Consider the following 23,236-nt stretch of genomic DNA (forward strand, 5'->3'; position numbering starts at 1 on the left):
GAAGCTAGCACTTAGCACTCACACAGGGGTTGGTAGCTACTATTGCTCCCAGTCTGCAGAAGAAAGAAGAGTAGGTCCTTGCTCTACTTCACACAAAGTACCTATGACAAAGTTTCAGGATTAAACACAATTCTTTCTTCTTTCTCATCCCTATCTTGTGCACAAAAAAAGCAATCTCCTTTCAGTAAAGTTGAATTGAAAATAGATCTAAAGCAAATAACCAAAATTATTTCAAAATACATAAACCATGAGACTCAACTAGCTTTAACCTTCTTCATAGATTCAAACAGCTGAGGAAAAAGGACCTGCTGAAGAAGAGCTTATGTCTGGAGAAGCCTCCCCAAACAAGTTAGTTTAGAGTCTTCAAATAAGGTACATCAAAATCAGTCAACTTTTTTAATGTTTACCCATCAAAGCTATCAGAAATGTAAATTACATTTTAAAAATGCTGGTGGTTTCCTTTAATCCCAGATTCTTACAACAACCATGTCTGCCTCAGTAACACTTATACATATATGCAAGAGTTACATTTAAAACAAATATGGAAGAGATGGGGCTGGATGAGGACTCTTGGATCACTGAGTTCCATTACTAGGTATCCATGACATCAAACAATCATTTTTCCACAACTTCTACCCATTATTCTTTTGCAGCCATTTGCTTATTTCTTCGTGGATGTGTTATTATTTTCTATTGCTATAAAATGTTCTAGGAGTGCAAATTTGGTACAAGCCATTCTTTGTCATAATGGTGATAATGGGACAAATGTGGATGAGTTCTGGCTGGTAACAGAGAGACTTCAGCATAGGAGAGGTTAGGATTCCCTGGCTGGTATGTAATATGGATCTTGAAGCAAGGAATATTGTTGCTTTTAAGATATGGGGCCACTACAATGAGAGCTGGACCTGGGTGAAGGAATTGGCATTACCACCAGTCACCTCTCACCAGGACCTCACTTAAAGGATTGGGGGTAGAAACTTGTCCCCCTCAACCAGGGTTGGCATTCTTAACTCCCTTCTCACCCACTTTTTCTTTGTTGAAATTATGATAATGATACTTTTTTTTGGAAATGTTATACTTTCCTTTAAAAAGTGTTTGTTAACCTCTAATGAAACCCAAAGTTAATACAAAGTACACTCCCCATTCATCTGTGATAGTAACTCTTTGCTATACCTCTTCCTGTCTGAACTTACTCTTTCCAGAAAATAAATAAGCAAAGCAGTCCAGGCTATTGCAGACAAACTTCTACTTGTCTTTTGTAAAAAGGCATTGACACTCTTTTATCTGTATTGAGAAATACAACAACAAACATACCTAAGGATTGTTTGGTGGGTGTTTTTCCATGGCCCCATCACCTTTGTGGCTCATAGTTCCCTCAGATGAAATCAGTCTCACACAGATATATTTAACTAGTCAACCTAGGGTTGTTTTTTATGGTTGATTTAGACGAACAGGCACTAAGGAATCACTAATCTTGCCAAATATCTATTTCAGGATGAAACAGACTATGCCATAAAACTGCTGCCTATTTTTCTCAGTTGACTGCAATGGTATACATCTGTCTTTGGTCAAATGAGTTTCTTTTCTTGCAGTCAGTGAATAGGTCTTTCCCATCTCTTTCATACCTAACCAATAAGCTCTAGGAAAAATTCTTTTTATATATCTTGAGTCTGTGTGATGAATTGGATTTTTTTCTTCAGTTCTCAGTGTGACCTCATTCTCCCTTTATGATATCCCAATTCATCCTCTTTGAATACATCCCAGAAATTTCTGTTAAAAAACCTTGTCCACAGTCTCTTATTTTCAGAGCCATGTCAAAAATGAGGTTGTTAAATCAGATCCTTCTAAACTGACCCTTGAAAACACTGGGAATAACCTGAAAACAAAGGGTTCCATATCTAGACAACTTAATTAAGAAACTGCATGTAAATAATTTCCATGAGATAGTTACCTTTACCTCTGCCAGTTTTCACAACCATTTATGTTCCTTCTCCCGGTCATTTTTACTGCTGCTTCAGTCAGTCATCTTCATTACTTCCTCATATTACATACCCTTGAAGGAGAAACGAAGGATATGCATTTCACAAACCCTCTCTTTGACCTGCTCTTCAAACCCTCTTAATTTCTATGCTCTTGTCACTGAGATTGGATTAATTTGACTCTATGCTTATATAAAAGGTGCAGAAATCTATACCGGAGCTTCTCTGTCAGCTTTTTGCCTGGCCTGTTGAGAGAAATAGGCGTTTCTTAATTTCTCTTTAAAAATTCCTACATTTTTAAGTGTAGGTGGGAGTCATTGCATTGAGTGACTAAACCAAATCTTTTCTGTGTCTGATTGTTTATTTTTAAGTTTCTCAGATAACTGTCCACTAATAGAGGATGGAAGTTGGGATTCTGCATCAAAAATTTAGGCCAAAGCCTCTGTCTCATGTCTGACATAGTCATGGACTGACTTTTGAAAATTAAAAGCTGTAATCAAATCAAGTGCCAAAACAAATTCAGTCATCCTCAGATGAAACTTTTATATCCAGGGAAATATATACCCAGGAAAATTATGCTGACACCCACTGTTTGAAATTTCTCTTTCAAAATGTGTAACTTTTAAACAAAAATAATTTTTTGCAACTTTTTCAGAAAGTTATATTTTGCATTGTTTTTTCCCCACATGTCCCTTGTTGTACCGTCCCTTTTTTTCAAAAAAGAAATTCACTGTGCACCATGATTACATAATCATCCACCACAGCCAAAAAGAAATAAAAAAAGAAGCATGACACACTGAAAGAATAATTGTCATCTTCAAGAGAGTTGTTTTCATCTTGGCAATGATCTCAGCAATAAATGTTGCAGTTTTCAGAAGTGATATTTCAGGGCTCTGGAGGCCAAAAATATTTTAGGAAATTTAAATTTTCATGGAGAAGAAAAATCCACTGAAAAACATCCATATTGGAATGAAAGTAAATTAATCATGTAAACCAACTGGAAATTCCAGTTTTGCCGGATTTCAGTTAGGGGATATGACACAACAATCTTTTTTTGAGTGTAAAAGTATAAATTCTAATATTCGGGGCCTTATATTGAGAAACCTTTGGAAAGTATAGCTGTATACTGTATCCTTGAGCATACCAGTGGTGACAGATTGAGAAAGACTTGTTTAGTCTTGTTGAAGTCATGGCATGTTTAATGAAATGTCCCTTAGTCAGTAAAACACTAAAATTTGTACTTACCTGCCTTTAAGCAAGAGAAAACTTCGTAAGTCTTGGATAACTGTATTAGCTTTTTGCTGTATCAGGAACAACATGCTCAGTATTTTGCAAAACTGAATTCTGAATCAATTATAAAAACTTCCTGTGGCATTTCATTTTTTCTTGGATTTCTTTTACAAAGAAAACCCTGAATCAATATTATTTAGTGTATGTTTGATTAGACAACACCTGAAAATCCTATAAATGAGTTACACAGTTAATGTTTAGCAAACCTTTTCATTATTTAGTAAAAAAAATGTTGATTAAGTCGTGGTACTTATTGTACCTGCATTATATTGTCTGTGTTTCTTATTCTGAAAATTATAAAGGGTAATCATAAACTACAATGTATTTTGAAACAAAAATTAAAAATTTTTCTTGCTTCTCCAGGAGTATATTGCTGTCAGATAAGCTGATGCCGTACTCTTGGATTTGATTTTTTTTCTTTAATGCTGAAAGTACTCTATTGCCAAAATTGGGCAAAGATCTCAAAACCTAGAAGTCTGAATATTGCTGCTATATAAGTCCAAAGGTACAGAACATGAACAGCCATTTCAACTGGTCTGAATCATGTTCATGAGTTTCTCTGATTTATCCTTCCATTGGCCCTTCTAGGAAGTACTTTTTTTTTTCCTTTTGCCCCCTGTCTTCTATATTTCATTTCATGTGTCTATCGAGGCTATGAAAGATAAAGCTATCTGCTTTCTTCTGCAGTAAAGAACTATATGGAATCAGTTCACCTGTCTGTCACTCCTCATTAAATTCTTACCCTCTTCATTCACATTCTGATCTTTGCAAATGAACATTTGCTTAATAAATGTTCCCAAGACTAACAGTGCAGAGTGAAAATCCCACACAGCAGTAAATTATTAACTCAGTCACAGGGGGAGTGCCATATATGACTTTTCAGAATGAGTTATTATGTGGATCATCATGTAATTATGAATTTTTCAAGCCATGATAGAGGAAAATTGAATATTTAATATTTTATGGACATATTCTGCACTGAGGACATCTTTCAAAATTTTATGATAATTTTTGGAGTGAGCAAAGAGCAGAACAAAAGTTACAAAATAATTACAAAGTGGAATATTTAATCACCATGGACATTGTTGGCGATTTCTCAAATTGCATAATATAATCAAGGTCGTGAACTTTTAATCACGATGTATTCAAATGGAAAAAATATGTGCATTAAAATTAATCTACAAGTATGTTTTGATTGTTTAAGAGATGAGAATATGAGTTTTCATACTGTATTGTGTAATAGATAGAATGATGTAAGTATTCATGGCAAGACAAGGGGCTGTCAAATGCTTCTGAATAGTCATGGATTGCCCCTACATGGGGCATTTAGAAATACAGAAACATGAACATAAACTGTGCTGCTTGCTCCAGGAAAGCTTGCTGTGAGCAGGGAACATGAGGGGGAGCAGTGCAGGTGCCTGAGCATAGTCGTTTTGCACATTTTAAACATCCTGGGGTATTCACAGCATCCGTGTGAGACTGGCAGAGATAACACACAGTCTGTGGGAGACCAGAGCCCTTCTGAAGCAGCAGCTGGATGCCAGGCAGGATATCCTAAGGCATCTGAATGGTATTAGACACCTATGTTTAGGCTTTTGAATCACTCTTTGGGAATCAAAGCTGAAACCATGTGTATTTTAAATGCCACTAAAGTCCTGCATGTGGACAACAGACTCGAGCTGTGAACTTTGGAAAGCAAGAATCACTAAGGAAAGGAAAATATTTACTTTTTATTGTGATAAACAAGAATTTGAACAGAAAAAAAGTGTTTCTAAGGCTTTGTTTCCAGGGAGGAAACAAAAATAAATTCATCAAGCACTTGATAATAGGTGAAATGAGATGTTGTTTTTGGCACTTTAATAACCAATCAACTTAGTGCAAATCTACCATAAAAAAACCCAAGTATTGTTTTCCTTAGCAGTCTTTTACACCCTGCCCGAAAACCTGCTGAAAACCAAGGTAAGGAAAGTATGAAAGCTTGAGAAGCCTATAGAGCAAACCAAAATATATATAGTAAGTACATATTAGTCTGGAGCTACTTGTGGGGTCATGCATATTTACAGATTTCTTAATTTTATTTATTATAATTTATTTGTTTAAATAATTTACTCCATGTGCATTACTAAAAGGTGCCTTTATGCCACACATAAAATAATTCACAGTTAAAATATAAATTGTGTCTGCTGTTACAGATTCCAAGACATCAGCCTGACTTCATTTGCCCAGAAGGTTAAATGATGGAAGCTAAAAGGTTTGGACCAGAATGACCTGACATTAGCAGTGTGCTCAAGTCTTAGTTGCAAAGTGCATACTTTAAAAACACAGCAGACAAGGGAACCAGTAGTTTCACCCAGATGCTGACAGGGTCCAAGCCACCCAAATATCGAGAATTCCCACATTGCCTTGATTCATGACTGTCTGATTCCAGACAGAATTGCTCCCTGCTCTTGCAGTGAGTAGATGAAGGCAGGTCCTGCAACACGCTGGGCTGAGAAGAGTTACTCAAAAAATTTAGTGTAATATATCCTTTTATTTTAATAACATTATCTATATATCTTTGGGTTGTGTATGGACATGTATGTACATTTATATACACAGTAATATATAATTTTCAATATGATGTACTACTGAACGTTTACCTGAACACTGCTGTGTTCCTTACTCCAAGGACAGCTCTCAACACCATTCAGAATGAGGCACTTCTAAAATTTCAATCATCTTTTGATTTTGGAAAGAAAGTTAAAAGGTGTCTGGGAGAAAAAGAAAACATTTTTCTTTCAAAGTACAAATAAATCTAGACTTTGTAAAATGCTAGGAGCCAAGTACTGCATGTCAAGTGTGTGATTACAGTATACAATAATAAGAATAATATTTCTTCTCTCTGCAGGAACATCATTGATAAATGACCTGGCTCAAATCCTGTGATGATGTCAATAATGAATAACAATTCCAGTCAAGGTAATTACAGTTTTTCTACCTGTAATTACACTGGCAGTTTCAAATATGGACAATACCTTTTGTTGTTTCCAGTTTTGATTATGTATTTGGATTACTACATGCTATTAAATTAATTGATCTCTCCAAAAATGACTATCAAAGACAAATTAAGTGTACGAAGGTCTTGGGAATGAACAACATGTAGAAATGTTATTTCTATTAACATTTTGAAACAGTACGTTTGCTTAATGTTCAGCAAAGAAACTTCTTCATATCTTTGCTCATGAAACTAAATAACTGGTATTAGGATCAGAAAAGCATGTCATCTATTGGCTAGCTGGTGCAGTGTTCTGGTGACATTGCCTAGGTGTTTTTACCTTCATGTGGATCTCCAAAACAAACATCTTGAAACTCATCTCTGCAATTTCTCTGCAGAAATGAAGTTTCAGGTTTTCTCACTGTTAGTAATCTCTAGCCCTGACAGTTTGTGGTGTGGACATTTCACAGGTCACAGTGACATCCAGCCCCATGCATTAATGTCACAGTGCCACCTCTGCCCCTTCAGTAGCACTCCAGGGATTTTTAAAAGCTAATGAGCGTTTCTAGCTGTAACAGCAGAACAGCAATCACAGACAAACGCCCAGGTGGATTTCCTTGCTTGCCTAGGCATTTTTTTTAATGATTTTATATAGCAACCAACCATGCTGTACTTTTAAGGATGCCTCTAGTGCAGGGGTCCTCAAACTTTTTAAACAGGGGGCTGGCACGTGGATGAAGTGTCAGGCAGTCATCTGTGGCTGCTTGGTTTCCTCCCCAACCCCCGGCGGGGGGGGTGGGGTGGGGTGGGGTGTCTGTAAATACTGGGGGCCAGATTGAGGACCCTGGGGGGCCATATCCGGCCTGCGGGACGTAGTTTGAGGGCCCCTGGTCTAGTGATAAATCTTCTTCAGCCTGTTCAGGAACGTAGATTCCAGGAGCTTACCAAGTATGAATTGTTTCCTATTGAAACCAAAGCCAAAACCTTTACTGGAAATGTAAAGCAGCAGCACTAGGTCCCTGAGCCAGTCTCATATCACCAAAAAAAATGGTCTATACTAAATTAATGACCAGTGTAGAGTACCATAAAGAAATACTATAGAAAACTGATATTTTAAGTGGGGTCTGACTGGGAGTCACTTACTAACAAAGAAAAATGAATGCCCTAATTTTGCAAAGGCACAAACCCCCAAAAGCAGTATTAAAAAACACTGCTCCCAATCACAGTGAACAGAACAAAGTCCTGACTGACAAGGGACATGCACAGCATCCCCCGCTACACTAGTGTTTTCTTTGAATAGTAAACAAAAGCCATATTTAGCACTTCCATAGCACTTTATATGCTCAAAGGACTTCACTAACCATTACTGGCATATCTAGACGCTTCTTATATGCAGATGAATGCAGATATGACAGTAGGCATTAGAAGGCAGGATATTAGAATACATTAGCAAATGGACAATAGAAAACAGCTGGTTTGACTGACTGTGGGGGATCTGAGTCAAGAGTAGCGGTTCTGATTGCCGTCATGGCTTAGAAACTCATCATTTAATTAACAATATAAATATTTTAGAAATTAACATTTTATAAAACCACAATAAGAGGTTCCATTTTGAGAATGGGAAAGGATTAATTCACAGTTGGCTGCACCGATGGCATCCAGCCTTCATTTACTTGCCTTACAACAACACACTCGGCGAGAATTAATACAGCACAATTCACACCCTGTCATGTCTCATTACTTAATTATGAAATGTCTGTAGTACTTTGGACATTACTGCGCCTGTTTGATTGGCTGTGACTGATGTCATACCCACTTTAATACTAGCTGGTACATGCATGGATAGGCCTGTCCTCCTCCTCACCATTTTCCTTCTTTCTATTCATGAATTCTATTTCATAACAGTAATAATATACTCCAGGCGGTGCATTTCCAGGGAATTATTGCATTTCTCAAGTGGGTAAAGTCATTTGGCCTTTCAGCCTTATGCCTTGCAACACCTTCCTAGGCATGTTATAATTGCCCAGAAATACGCTATATCTTGTATATTATAATTCTTACATGCCACTGTTTCTTTTTCACTTGACCAGCCCAAATAGACTCCAATAGCAAAAGAGAAGTTGTCAGGTGCATTTTTTTTCAAATGGGTCTCTCGGATGTATTTGCAAGACGTGGAGTGTCTCATGCACATATAATTTAAATGCATTAATTTACAAATATTAATCATTTAACATCCTGTAGAAAATATAATGGCCACATTCTCATGTCCCTTGGCAATTCCAGAGCACTGTCTCCTGTATCTCTGAGGTGGCAGTAGCACAAGATGACACACTTGATTTAATAAGAATGTAGAGCCACATGCAGTGATATGCTTAGATATTTTTAAGAAGTGAGATCCTACAGTAAATGTTTATGAAAGCTTAAAAGGAATCATTTCTGTAGAGCAATCTTTGAGTCTAATGATTAAAGAAAGTACAAGACATTCTGCTCGGTTTATGGTAAACTACTGAAGTTGAAACTTACTTTAAGTAGGAAGAGAAAATAATTTAGGCATCAAAAATATCCTCAGAATTAAACAGCAAAAATTCTTACAAGATATTTCTAGGCCCTCCAACACAGAAGTCCGACATACACACTTATAGATGAGAAGAGCTGGACTGAGTCTCTTCTGAGTTACTAGGGTTCACTTTTGAAGGTATGATTCAGCCTGCCATGAATATTTTGTACTCCTGTAGTAATTTTCAGTTGAATACCTCTAATAACTCAATGAGCTTTAATGAATCAAGCCTTCTGGCAAAGTCCAGAAGGAAGGTCAATTTAGTAGAAACTAAATTATGGCAGTTTGCTAGGTTAGCGCTTATACCTGTAATTATAAAATGGAAAACCACTCTCCTGCCAGAGTCAAATATTCTTCCAGTAGTTCCATCCTTATTTTACTTTTTGCTTCCTCTGTAGGTGACATCTGCCAATGTCTGAACTAGGGCTGCCCTACACTTAGCCATAATAAATGTAAGATTGAAGGATGACTGCACAGTTAAACACAAACCTGTGCCTCGTGGTGCTTCATGCCCCCATCCTTTCTTCCCATGTCTGTTACAGCCATACCTCAGATGCGAAAAAGTACTGCACAGTGCCTCCTCTGAAACTTAACCAGCTCAGGTGCTGAATTCCCCTCTATTAGAATGAGCTGATAAATAAAATTAATGAATTAGTGCCACAGCCAAAAGTGAACACATTTCGGCAGCTGAGAAGTGCATACATTTGTGCCATCTATGGCAAAGGGCTGTTAAAGCTCTGAAGAGACTGTTCTCAAAATAACTGGGGCAAGAACAAGCTTGAGATTTTAATTTTGCATAATATGTAATGTCAAGTTTATAAATAAATAACAAATTGGAGTTTCCCATAGTTCCCTTCTTCAGTTTTGGTATACCTGCTGTAAACCAACATGGTCCTGGAGAAAACAAAGTGTAAGGCTAACCAAGTTTACGGCCCTGCTTTGTGGAAAATAAAGCAAGGGTAGATGGACTAGAACAGAGAACTGGGATATATTCTATGAGAAAATTTTTCTTCAGAGTCAACATTTAAGACCTATTTAAAATGTCAGTGAATTGAAGGTAGAGATGAAGATGGGTCCAAACCACATTCTCAAATTCAACATATCTCTTAAAAGAGGGAAAATAATAAAAGAAGGTCAGCATTAAATCCAGAACAATTGTGGACTTAGGAAGACTGACATTTCCCATCATCCATGAGCTCTAACCCAGTAGCTTCTTCAACCCCATTTGTCAGAAAACCAGAAAGTCTTAGTCTTTGATGGTGTCTTTTCTCCTCTTGTAGGTATTATCTTTGGCTAAGTTACTTGAATGCCTCAATACCCTTTGGGACCAGCTCCTGAGTGACTCGAGCATTAACGGCACTGCATTAAGTTCCCGCCATCTCTGCCTGAGGGACCATAAACCATGTCTCCCACCTGCATGAAGAATGCTTTCATCAGCTAACAACAGTTATACTGAATCTGGAAGCTCTCAGTCTTCTTGTTAAGCTGTTTCACTTTGTGTAAAACAAACACTCCTTCACACAGAGGGGGAACCAGTACTGCCTTCTACCTGAGTTTCCTAACCACTCGTCTAAACATCCGTCTTCATCTGCTTTCTGACACGACAGCATCCTCTGCAACAGGACAGCCCGCATCCTACTAGACTATCCTAATGGCAAAGCTATGAGGGGAAAAGGTAGAAAAATTTCCTTCTCCTGTATGTGTGTGTGGAGAGGGCAGAGGCTTAGCTGCCTATTCCTGCACTTCATGCAAGCAAGCTCTTGTTTTATGACTCCCAGAAGGACCTAAATAAGAGGCTGAAAGAAGGGGACCAATACAGCATAACGGTGCCAAGACTTAAGCTTACGCATCCAGCTACAGAAATTTCAGATTTCTATGCTTTTAGGAGCAGGTTTGAGTGTCATTGTTGCCACTGTTTTCCCATGTTAGATTTAGACACTTGAAAAGGCATGTGAGTACTTCATTTTCCCTTGAGAATGTGAACCTTAATACACAGCATTTTAGCTGTAAAGCAGCTTGGGAAGTACTGGGGATTGATGTCAGGTAGGTAACAAATACTGGCTCACTGTCTGATGTTGTGTTCATCCCTGAAATCAAACAGTACCCGGCATCAGTCACTGCTGAGTCCCTGACATGCAGGTAACCCCTCATTACAGATGTGCTAGTACTTGGCTCTAGGATCATTTACCGTTTTCCTTAAATTCATGCACTTGACCCAGGCTTTGAACAAGGTAATGATGGCATTGGTTTCAAATAGAGGGGATTTCTAACAATTACTATCAGCTAACCTGGAACCTATCAAATGGCAATAATATATATAAAAAAATCAGATATTAGGTCATAGTGGATTATTTTACCAGTACAGAAGAAGATCTGACAATTGAAGATAACTATTTAAATATCCAAAACATCTGAAAACCTGCCAGCCTTCCTCTATGATACAAATTCTTTCTCTTTAGAAGAATTATACTTTTTTACTCTTTGCTCTTGTTTATTATCAGTGTAATAGTCTTTCACCTGAGAAAACAACAGTGTTATCAGTGCATGATCACATAGCGGTATGGATAAATAAATAATGACAAAATTGTAGATGAATATAGTTTGTGAAATACCGATGAAGTTACAATTGTTTTCAAAACACTTTTAAAGATTCAGTATTAAAGGTACACACTCTGTAAAATTACAAACCGTTTTAAAACCAGCTGTGTAGAAAGGCAATGATCAAACATAATTTATCAAATTGATTTTACTACAAATAATGTATTATTACTTACACAGATCCATAAGAACCTAGAACTCAAGGACTGACTAAGTGCATTGAACTCTTATTGGTAGTACTAAAGGCAAGTGAAAAAGTTAAAACAGACTAATTAATAGAATAAGCCTGCAAAATATGTATTTCATATCATATATATTTCAAAATTAGGGATTATCTCCATACTTAGTTTTTCAGGATGAAACTCATGCATCAGCAAGGAGTTAAAGTTTCAGTCGGGTTGTGAATTTGAAGATATTCTATCTTAATCATGACATCATTTACTAGTTCAGAAAGACTCAAGTGATGTCTAACAATTACATAAATAAAGAATTCTGCCATGTAAGTATTGAAATGTGACAGGTATTTTTGCTTTGCAATGATAATAGGGCCACGAGTGATATGAATTTAAAGGGAATAGAATCTATTCTGTTGAAGACATTTACTTTCATTGTTAGCACATACATTTGCACTAGCAACATAGTTTATGTTTACCAGAAAAGCTGCCATTCAACAGACAGATGGCTCCAGTGGCAGAACGCAAAGCAACTCACACAAATTGTTCAGTGATTTCCCAAACTACTTTAACAATGTATTCCAAATTCCCATCATTTTATGTGTAAGTATAATTTATTCATTGGTGTCACTTATACAGCCCCTATCACTCCAATCTGAGTACTTCCCAGTATTATCAAGCATATATAGAAGATGTATTATTTCTCCTTCTCCTTCTTTCCAATCAGCAAATATTTTAGAAGTATTTTATTTTACCTATATCTTATCTCTGTCTATTTGGCAAGAAAGAATAAATCCCACTTCACTATCACGACTTTTACCATATGCATACACCCATATATAAATAAAAATACAAATATGCTTTTACATATTCATATATCATATGTATACCACATACAAATAAATGGTAAAAGTTGTGATGGAGAAGTGGGATTTGTTCTTTCTTCCCAAATACATAGATTTTATTTTCTGGGGAGACTTAATCTACTTTTTTTAGCTCCAGTACCTTCAATGTTTTCTTCCAGAGAAGCCACTCTTGGAAAGAAACTTCGGGGTGCCTGTCTGTTCTCTGTGGTGCATGGCAGGGTGACTTTAAGAAAGCCATACATTCTCTTCAGTACCGCACTGCATCTCGAGGCAAGGCACATACCAGTATTGCACATTTTATTCCAAAGTGCTGAATATGGCCCAAAATCATCTCTTTGTTCTGGAAGTCTTTGATTCCAAACAACTCCAAGCACCAGGGAAGTAATGCTCAGATTATTCTGAAGTCCAAATTCTCACCTCAGCATGGTGGTATCCTTTTCAATGGTGACATTTACTTGCAATAGTTAAGCCAGATAACTTAGACAGGAATCATTTTGTACTTTCTCGAGCCCAAGCTCAGTCCTCCCAGAAGGGAAGATGAGGTTGAAGTCTGAGATAACTGCAAAATCCTTTGTAGGAAGAGGAATGACTATACAGCAGGCAGGGGGAGTTCTGATCTGGAAGCACCACTCTGCTGGGCACCCCTTGGGGAGCCAGCATCAATGTCCACCCACACACAAAATAGCCACACAGCGCAGCCAGTTAGGTCAGTGTGAGACTAGTGCCAATCCTACATGTACAATTTGTCGCCTTCAACCTGAATTGGCTTGCCTGTTCGCGCCACAGAGAAGAGAGAGGAGAAAGCAAAGAGAAACTCTTTCTCAGAAGGCAGCACTCCACCAAAGAAATATCACTCACAGCCCAGGAGCGGGACCTTCCCAGCTAGCCTGTTGACCTGCAGGAGCTTGAGCCAATTTTCTACCAGAACATGGCAGAAATCAGCAGGTGCCAGGGCTGAGAGATGTTTGTGTTGTGGGACATGGACCCAAGCATGTGCCATGCTCCCTGTTCCCACAGGGCAATCAACAATCCTGTACAGTGGTATCTTTCATGTTCATGGACCAGACTAATCAGGGCATGCTACAAGGATAACTGAGTTACTTACTTGTTGCAGCTCAGAGAGGAGAAGAAAGTGGATGTGGAGCAACGGGTGCGATGGGGGTAGCACCCCATTTGTACCCATTTGTACATGTACTTTCTGTACATGTACCATACATTTGTAATGGTACATACATGTATGTATGTATGTACATACATGTATGCACATACATACAAATGCACCATACATTGTACATGTACTTTCATGTACAAAGTATCTGTACAGTGTTTCTTCATGTTCATGGACCAGACTAATCAGGGTATGCTACAAGGACAACTGTGTTAGTTAATTGTTGCAACTCAGAGAGGAGGAGAAAGTGGATGTGGAGCAATGGGTGCAATGGGGTAGCAAGTTTCTATGGGGAATTCTGCATTCAAATAAAAACTAATCTGTTCAGCCTTTCTTGGCCTATATGGTTCTGCATATGGCTTTTGGTATTGCTAGAGCTTCTTTGAAACCAGTGTAGCAGAGTAGGTCTGCTTTTGCAGCAAGGTGGGAGTTGGGGTACGCTGCTCAGGTGGTTAGCTGTGGCTGTGTGGTGACTGACAAGGGACACAAACGGCATCAGACTATAAATAAATGGGGGCTGGTTGATCAAATCACACCGAGCTTGGTCAGTATGACCACAAGTGTGAGAGCAGTGACTTTCCATTTCTGGACACTGAAATTGGAAAGGACCAGCTGTATCAGCTGAATATTCACAGGTCCATGGGGCCTGATGGGATTCATCCCAAAGTGCTGAAGGAACTAGTGGATATTACGGTAGGACCCTTCTCAATCATCCACCAAAGACCTTCAGAGTCTGGGCAGGTCCCTGCTGACTGGAAGCTAGCCAATGTTATTCCAACCTACACAAAGGGCATGAAGGAAGACCCAGGGAACTACAGACCTACTAGCGTAACTTCAGTTCCTGGAAAAAATTACGGAGATTTTACTGGGTACTACTGAAAAGCATTTAAAGAATAAGGCAATTACCAGGCATAGTCAACACGGGTTCACAAAAGGAAAAGCCTGTTCAACTACTTTGATACCCTTCTATGATAAGGTCACCCACCTAGTGGGTGAAGGGATGGCGGTGGATGTAGTTGTTCTGGATTTTATTAAGGCTTTGATACTGTCCCTCACAGTATTCTTCTGGCCAGGTTGTCAAGCTGTGGGATGAGTGGGTTTATGGTGTGCTGGGTGAAGTACTGGCTGAAGGGCAGAGCTCAAAGGGTTGCAGTGAATGGGGCTACATCTGGCTGGTGACTGGTCACCAGCAGCGTTCCTCAGGGTTCAATTTTAGGGCTGGTCCTGTTTAATATATTTATCAATGATCTGGATGCAGGAGTTGAATGCACCCCTAGTAAACTTGCTGATTATCTCAGACTGGGAGGTGCTGTTGACTCTTTTGAGCAACAGGAGGCCTTGCAGAGGGATCTAGATAGATTGGAACATAGGGTAATGGTTAATGGGATGAAATTCAACAAGTTGACATGCCAAATTCTGCACCTAGGGTGGAGTAACGCTGGGTACAAGTATAAACTGGGGGAGAGGTAGCTGAAGAAAGGGGTCTGGGGGTGCTGGTCGACAGCAGGCTCAGTGTGAGTCAGCAGTGTGCCCTGGCAGCCAAGGGGGCAAACCACATCCTGGGCTGCATCAAACACAGCACAACCAGCCAGTCAGAGGGGTGATTATCCTGCTGTATTCAGTGCTGGTGCAGCCTCACCTGGCGTGCTGTGTGCATTTCTGGACCCCACAATATAAGAAGGATGTGAAAGTCCTTAAAAGCATCCAGAGGAGAGCAACAAAGCTGGTGAAGGGCTGAAAGACATGTCCCATGGCGAGTGGCTAAGGGCTTTGGGCTTGTATAGTTTGGAGAAAAGGAGGCCCAGGGGCGACCTCATTGCTCTCTGCAGCTTCCTGAGGAGGGGGAGTGGGGAGGGAGGTGCTGAGCTCTTCTCCTGGGTATCTAGGATGCATGGGAATGGTTCAAAGCTGCACCAGAGGAGGTTCAGACTGGACATTCGGAAGCATCTCTTTACCAACACGGTGGTCAAACACTGGAACAGGCTTCCTAGAGAGGCAGTCGATGCCACAAGACTGTCACTGTTTAAGAGGTATTTGGGCAATGCTCCTAATAATATGTTTTAATTTTTGGTCAGCCCTGCAATGGTCAGGCAGTTGGACTAGATGCTCACTGTAGGTCCCTTCTGACTGAACACTCTAGTCTAGTCTATTCTACATTTTGTAGAAAGACACCACAAGGGGCCATATGTAGCTTTATTGGCATGGTGATGCCATGTCAATAAAGCAAGAGACCTAGCCAGAAGTGGATTAATCAGAGAAACCCTGAGGGCACTTCCAACTCAACATTGCAATGGGGAATGGCACAGCACAGTGCATGTTGCACATGCCGGACATCCCACACATGGAGAAGGGGTTGTATGGGTTATGTTAAATGTCTAGCAGCAGAACAGCGAAGCATGCTGTGGCAACAAACTCAGGAGTTTTGTCTACCACCAATGTTGCTGTCAGCAATGACTAACAAGTAGGGAAAAGTTTAACAGGGAACATGACATTATAGGTGAAGGAAACAGGGTGAGTGGAAGGATTTCCCGGATCAGAGCCAAAATCTTTGATGGCTTCTGAGGCAAGATTATCCATTTGGAATTGACTGATGTATTTGCATGTGGACAAATAGGAACATTTTACCTATTAAATGCTCTATGTATCAGAGGCTGATCAGGACATTTTTAGAATGAATCTCTTTATCAAATTTTTAGTATCAAATCTTTCAGAAAACAACACTGGTTTTATTAGTACTCAGGTTTTTTAATAAAATAGCTGCTTCTAGTCACAATTACCATGTAAAATATTGAATTTAAGCCTAAAAGCACTGAACTAATGGCTACCTGCTGAAATAGAAGCTCTTGTCAAAGAATGAAAAACAAAGCTCTCCATACACTCACACAAAACTGAGCTAGAAACAACTTCTTTTCCTTCACCATGCAGCATACCATAGTCAGTGTGTCTCCTTCTGAAAAAAAGAGAAAAACCACACGTAATATCCTCACATTAAAATTTGTAATTCAATTAAAGCCCTACAAATTTTAGCTTCTTCCTGTGGCTCCATCAGCTGGAAGACATAAGACAATTCAGCAAGTGCAGACTTCTTACACCAAAGGAATCAATTCCAAAATGAAGTTGTTCAGGAAAATAAAACGTTTTGCATTCATTTTCTCTGATATTACTCCTGTAAGAGCCACCTAGAGCACGTCTAATATTGTTAATAGCAATAAGGGGTGTGAGGCGCAGGGCAGGAGGGTAGGGAAAGCAGTTTGCTGGTACTTCTCTTGTCAGAGAATATTAATCTCTAGTTGTATGCATGAGGTGAGGAAATGATAGTTCTCTGTATGCTACGAATCCAATGACTTGTTTTTAAGCTGTCAAGAAAATCTGGCCAGTAGAGGAACCTACTAAAGTGTTTGCCACTATGCAGCTTGTGGTACTGGTGGTGGCTGCGTACTGGTGTTTAGACAGCTGTCATGTGCAGACAGGATCTCCCTATGAGGGCTTCGAAAGCATGTGCTTCTTTGACCATGCAGGTAACTCAAGCATCTCTTTAAGGATGTCTGCTTCTCTAAATACTTGCTTATAGACTTGGCTTGAACTGTAGACAATATACCTGGCTACATCGCTGACCTCCATGTGATGTAACTCGACATTAAAAGAGGCATTATTTAATGCTTTTTAAAGCACATGATAGACAAGAAGAGTTTTGTTCCTGTCACTCATCAATGTATGACTTTGTGCAAGCCAAGCTTCCTTGGCATCCATATACCCACAGAGGCTATGATTTACAACAGAGGTTATTCTTAGGTCAAAAAACTGTAACGAAAATAAATCACTATGCAGTGCCTATGGGACCAATGAAACAAGGGAGATTATAAATAGAGGATATATTTAAATTTAGAATTATACCCTCTTCTCACACTCACAAAGATGATTTTCATACGAATTCAAGCCTATATAGGCTGAAGTGAGGGATTATTGCTGGACTGCTACCATACTTCAAAGAGGAACTTACTCTTGCTGCACCTTATATGAGAGACACATCTGCTAAACATCTGCAATTCATTTTTCTTTTATTCTCAGATCAACGAAATTTGCAACAAATTTGGTTTCCACTGACACTTTGTTAAAGAGAGATGCTTTTACTGATCTTGCCAACATTAATGTTCATGGCAATGCTTGAATTATTCAGGCCTGCTTTACTTAAAAACAACTTATGAAGCTCCATAAATGTATGGAGCTATTAGGAACATATTGTAATACAGCTTGTCTGACTTGAAGACCTAACCCTATTAAATGAGATCACTAACAACAAATCAGGTATATAAATACAGTCTTAATTTTTGCAGATGTGAAATTATCTTGATGCTTTTCTGCATATGAGTAGTTCCCAAACCAGGATCTCTCTACAGCGGGTAGAGTTGATGGGAAGATTTTTCTCCTCATAAAGTTCTATACCAGGGACAGGATCCTGAACACAAAAATGTATGGATTTTCTGACAGAACATTAACTTGTAAAAATTATCCTCTTGGTTTGGTTTTCCTCAGCAAATTTTGCAGAATTCTTTAAATCCAATCTGCTGTCTGTAAAACCAATTTAAAATCATACGTTATGTGTTTGTATTACAACCACAAACATTTTAAATTACTAAAAAAACAGTTATATAGCAAGAAAGAAATAGACAAATAATTTTTCTCATGGATGTTTAGAAGTGTGCACCAGTTTGTTACTGGATGAGCGAGCATAAGGAAACATCTAAGGGTGAGACCTTACCCTTTGTACAGAAGCTGGTGGAGAATCAAAAAAGATGATATCAGGGAAGAGTTTTCAGGAATCAAGAAAGCTGTACAGAATATAGAGCCATAGCCAGTGAAGATAGGAAAACACTGATTAAAGTTACCATAAAAGCATTCCCTTTTTCAGTTAGTTACAAAAGAAAGGCGAAGCTTTTTGTCTTTTACATTGCATTCTAAATTCTTCAGCTACATTTTCACCACAATTATCTAACTTCATTTTGCATGAGGTTTCCCATTTGGTCTACGTGCAAATCTAAATCTTCATGGCACAGATCTATAGTGCAAATTGGCTTCTGCTCCCTCTGTTTAGCAAGAACTACAGGAACAGGTTTGTAGGATGAAACATCACTGAGACCTTGACATCCATACTGCATGTTTCAAGGGTTATCTCAGACCGCTTTCAAAACTTCAGGTTTGTTTCATCCAAGAAGAACCCAGTTCACGTTCTCTGAGATTTTTTGGCAAAGTGAACCAAAGCATGATACGTGGGAATGACTGGAAAATTTGCTCCATAAACGCACTGGCAATCCAGCCTAAAATAACAATATAGACATGCCTTTAATCTGTCAGAGGATGGGTGATCATTGCCTGCCCTCTATGTTGGCCAGCACTGTTTGTAGAAAGGGGACCTTCACTAATGTGAAAATAAGCCACATGGTTTCTCATTGGATCCCATACATGAAATGAAACCTGAAAATCTGGAAAGGTACTTTTAGGGGAAAAAAATCTAACCAAATATTTGCAAACCTTGTTATTCCATTGTATTTTAAAGATGACTCTAGGAATTTATTGACTACCTTCGATAATTTGTTCATACCAGCCATGACACACACACACACACACATACTCGATCACTATCTGTATTTTAAGCATCTGTACCAAGGAAAGAATTAACCTCACAATTTGGCAGGTAATGATTTGAAAATTATCAATGAACATAGTTTTAATATTTTCCATAAAAATTAGCTCTACATTTTTATGCACTTTTTCTTTCTTCCTCATAGACAATAACAAGCTTCTGCAGGTGATAATTTTTCATTTCTCATGAGCACCTTCTCATTTCTTTGTTGGTTTTTTTTTCATTATTAATTTGAAATATCATAACAAGCCATTCACCAACTTAGACTTCTAAATTAAGACTTGATCTTTGATCTACTGTACTATGTACATCATTAAATGGTTGCATTATGTCCTCATTGGAAATTTTATTCTTTATCCTAAAAAATAAGTTTTCTATCTGTTGTGCAAAGTCTAAATTTAGTTTCTGTGCTTTTCAGGGCATTAAAAAATGAGGAGCAAATTCCATCTTAAGTTCTGTTACAAGTTATATGCAAATTTTCAGTAATATAAAAAAATAATGTAAACAGCTCTGGCACCAAAAGAAAAATCTAATCTTTTTCTCAATTACTTTTCCAGACTTCAAGTGTAGTTTTGTCCCAGTTGCTTACAGGGTTCTTTGGTTTGATGACTTAGCAGCCTACAACTTCTAAAATGGAAGCATTCAGGAGTGAATGTGTGAGTGGCTGAGGGCATGAGGATGTGCATCGCTGGAAGAACACGAACTTGAAGTAATATTTTGAAGCTCTGAACAAAACAGACACAGTGTAAAGGAATACGTATGAAATTTGTATGTGATAAATACAACTACACATAGATGTCACCAAATTAAACTCTGAGAGATCCAAGAGCTACGTTATATATATATTTAGGTGCTCATCACACCCTCAAATAACACTCAGCCCACAGAGCAGTAGTGAAAAGGGAGTTGAACAGTCAGAATGGAGCAGTAGGACTTGAAAACGTTTGTTCCTGCTTTTCTAATGATAGGAGATTCTCACTGATGAGAGCTGAAATAAGAATTGCAGAATCGGTCTTTACCTTAAAATCACCCTCATCAGAAAACTAAACACCCTGTCTTCTCTCTTGTCAGGGAACTTTACTCATAGTCATTGACAGAACTGAAAGCCAGAAGCCTTATTAGACCTAGAGACTGAAAAATTGGCTTATTTTAATTTGTCTTAAAGCCCAGAGCTGTCAGCAAGTACTTCACTGTCTGAAGTGGTAGCCTTAGGACATCTTTTGTCTGGACAGTTAGTAGGATGTGCATGTAACAGGAAGGATGTACGTGTACCTCAGGAATACACAGTACACTCCTTATCTTGGATTATATAAACCTTATTGTTTAAAACAATCTGAGAGCTATATGCAATCTGAATTAACGTGCCTCAGTGAGGTAATTTGTTCCTTACCTAAATTTGCAATTGAAACGTGGGAAGATAATAGAATTGCTAAAGCTTTTCTTGGAGAAAAATAAAATAGAAATATAATTTTAAAATGTTTCTACCAGGCCCTTTAAATGATAGTTAAAAGATTTTTTTGAGTTCCAGATGACATTTAGAGGTTGCACATTCACTAGTGGCTCTAGACCTCTTTAGGTTTTCTCAGGTTACAAAGCAGAGCCATCCCCTGAAGATTCCTTTTTTTTCTATGTGGTTTTCAAGGCATCTGATACAAAATTCTCTACGATTTTTCTGTTCTGAAAGTCTTTGTTTAGAAGAGATAGGAGTGATAGGTTTCTTTCAACTGGATTTTGAAAGATCTGTAATAAGTATGGTCTTCACTATGCTGAAACTGACTAACAGAAACAGCTAACGTAGATCACACACAGCCTGGGAGTGCAGAGCACCTGCGGCTCCATTCCTGCTATGTTGAATAGACTGGGAGAGTTCTGCACTCTGGGTCCAGTTTAGACTATATCCAGACTCCTGTCCCCCTCTGGAAATAGAGTAATTAATTCTGGATCTTTTCTTTGCATAATACTCAGGAAGCTAAACCATACTCATTGTGCTGCCTTTCTTTTGCATGATTGACACATGATGATAGGACTTACTCAGGAAAAGGTTCAAAGCTGCAGACCATGGCTTGGTGGGGCCTCAGTGAGATGAACAGCTTGAGAACAGGGCAGGCCACCTGTGGGATCTGCTGTGAACTCTTCGTGTGGTAGCTGAGGTCCTGTGTAAGTAGGGGTATAGAAGAGACAAACATCTGGAGGGAGCCTGACTCTGTTGTTCACTTTCTTGGATGTATTTGAGGATCATTATACCTTCTCTCAGTGCTGCTTATGCATTTTACCTGCTGAGTGTGCAATGTGAAGAGGAGGATTTAGCCTCTAGCAGCAGAATGCTGTTGCCATAGGGCCACAGGGCCTCGAGATATCCATCTCTAACACAACTATTTCCTATGTTCAGACCCTTCTTCTGGGTCGTTTCATTAATAGTATGCCATATATAGTATAGCCAACTACAAAATCTATGCATTCAATTGTTCCACACATATATTTTTATAACTCACTAATCCATCACAGAAAAAGAGGAATTTGCAAAAATATCTTGTAGTGATGACAAAAAGATTGGACAGACATATGTATAGACAGACACTGGAAGGAGTATCTAGGACTTTATGCAAAAATTCTGATGTCCATCTCAGAAAAATTGTATTCTACTCAAAACTAGTTAAAAAATCTCCACTACATGAGGTGACACATATCATCACCACTCAAATGCAATTCTAGTCCTTGCTTTTAAATGTACACTGGCACCTGCTTCTTAGAAACCCTTTACAAAAAGTTTTGCAGTATTCTGTAAATATTCAAAGGACATAATTTATCCAAGTAGTAGTAGAAGTCTATACAATAGTTCTTTTCTGGTGCATAACATATTTGCATATACTCATTATTCTGAAAGAGCTGATTTATACTTTCAAAATATTTAGCACACTTAACTACATTCAAAGTGATAGTCCCTTGTAAAACTGTGGATCTTTCTTGCAAACAGCATGTCTTAGGCAAAGTATAGTTCTGAAATAATGTTAGCTTACGTTATAACAAGAATCCTATCTGAGACTGCCAACATGTAAAAGCTAATAGTTATGGAGTTGAAACACAGTAGAGTGTCTTCCTTAGTGTCTAATATGACCTTGTAATCCTTGACTTTGGAAGCACAGATTTCAAAACAGATAGCCATCCTTCAGCAGCATTAACTGGAAGGAAATATTCCCCAGGCAACAACTGAAATCCTGTACCCTTTACATCCCAGTCACACTTCTTTCTTCTCAATTAGTATCTAAATTTCAACACAATATAACAAAACCAGCAACCTTGGGTTTTTTTTTTTTTTGTGTGTGTATGTGTGTGCATATACATCAATATGTATGATAGGAAAAATATTATTGTAAGATTAACTTTTGCTAGCAATTGTGATGTGTCACACTTGTGTATTGCTTTCAACAATGCAAAATTTCCTAATAACTCCACCTCCAGAGAAAAAGATTATCTCACTTCTAAAAACATTGAGACCACTGGGCTTTATGCAACACACCTCAACAACCAGCAGACCTGGCCCTTCTTGCAACTAATCATTTATAGCATATCAGCAAGCCTAAAGAGCACTCTTGATGCCATCATTTTTCATCCTTGGCTTTACATTCATTTTGCTATAGAGGAAAAGCTCAGTCTCTTACTTGTGCTCCGCTATACTACTGAGAAGAAGCTGGTACGTGATGGGTATCCAGGATACAAAGACATTGTAGACAAAAATCACAGGTTATTTTAGTTCTGTTGACCTGTATATTTCTTGAGGCATCTTCCCCTTTTTAAGGATTTCCTTGGATTTTGTCATCCACCCCTTAGGGGTTTTTTCCAGTCAAAAGATAAATAGCATAGTACAGCAGGGTTCTCCTATCACAGAGTTGCATTTCTGTCAAGACTTAAGTATTTGTCTCATCAATACAGCATACAGGGAACACGGAGAAAAGTTAATCTGAGTAGAGGGCTTTGAAACTGAGATTTTTC

General features: G+C 38.4%; 1 long non-coding RNA gene across 2 annotated transcripts in view; it reads left to right on the forward strand.

The window, feature by feature from the left end:
- Positions 1-271: 271 nt before the first annotated feature.
- Positions 272-23,236, forward strand: part of LOC119143827 — a 29,760-nt gene continuing 6,795 nt past the window's right edge. Inside the window, exons 1-4 of one of the 2 annotated variants that reach the window (XR_005102839.1) lie at positions 272-372; positions 5,462-5,520; positions 6,157-6,227; positions 10,081-10,475. This is a non-coding gene — a long non-coding RNA (uncharacterized LOC119143827). Of the gene's footprint in view, positions 373-5,461; positions 5,521-6,156; positions 6,228-10,080; positions 13,648-23,236 lie in introns of those variants that run through there. The other variant, XR_005102838.1, reaches the window with a different exon arrangement.

Source organism: Falco rusticolus, chromosome 2 (assembly GCF_015220075.1).
Source record: "Falco rusticolus isolate bFalRus1 chromosome 2, bFalRus1.pri, whole genome shotgun sequence".
Classification (NCBI taxonomy): domain Eukaryota; kingdom Metazoa; phylum Chordata; class Aves; order Falconiformes; family Falconidae; genus Falco; species Falco rusticolus.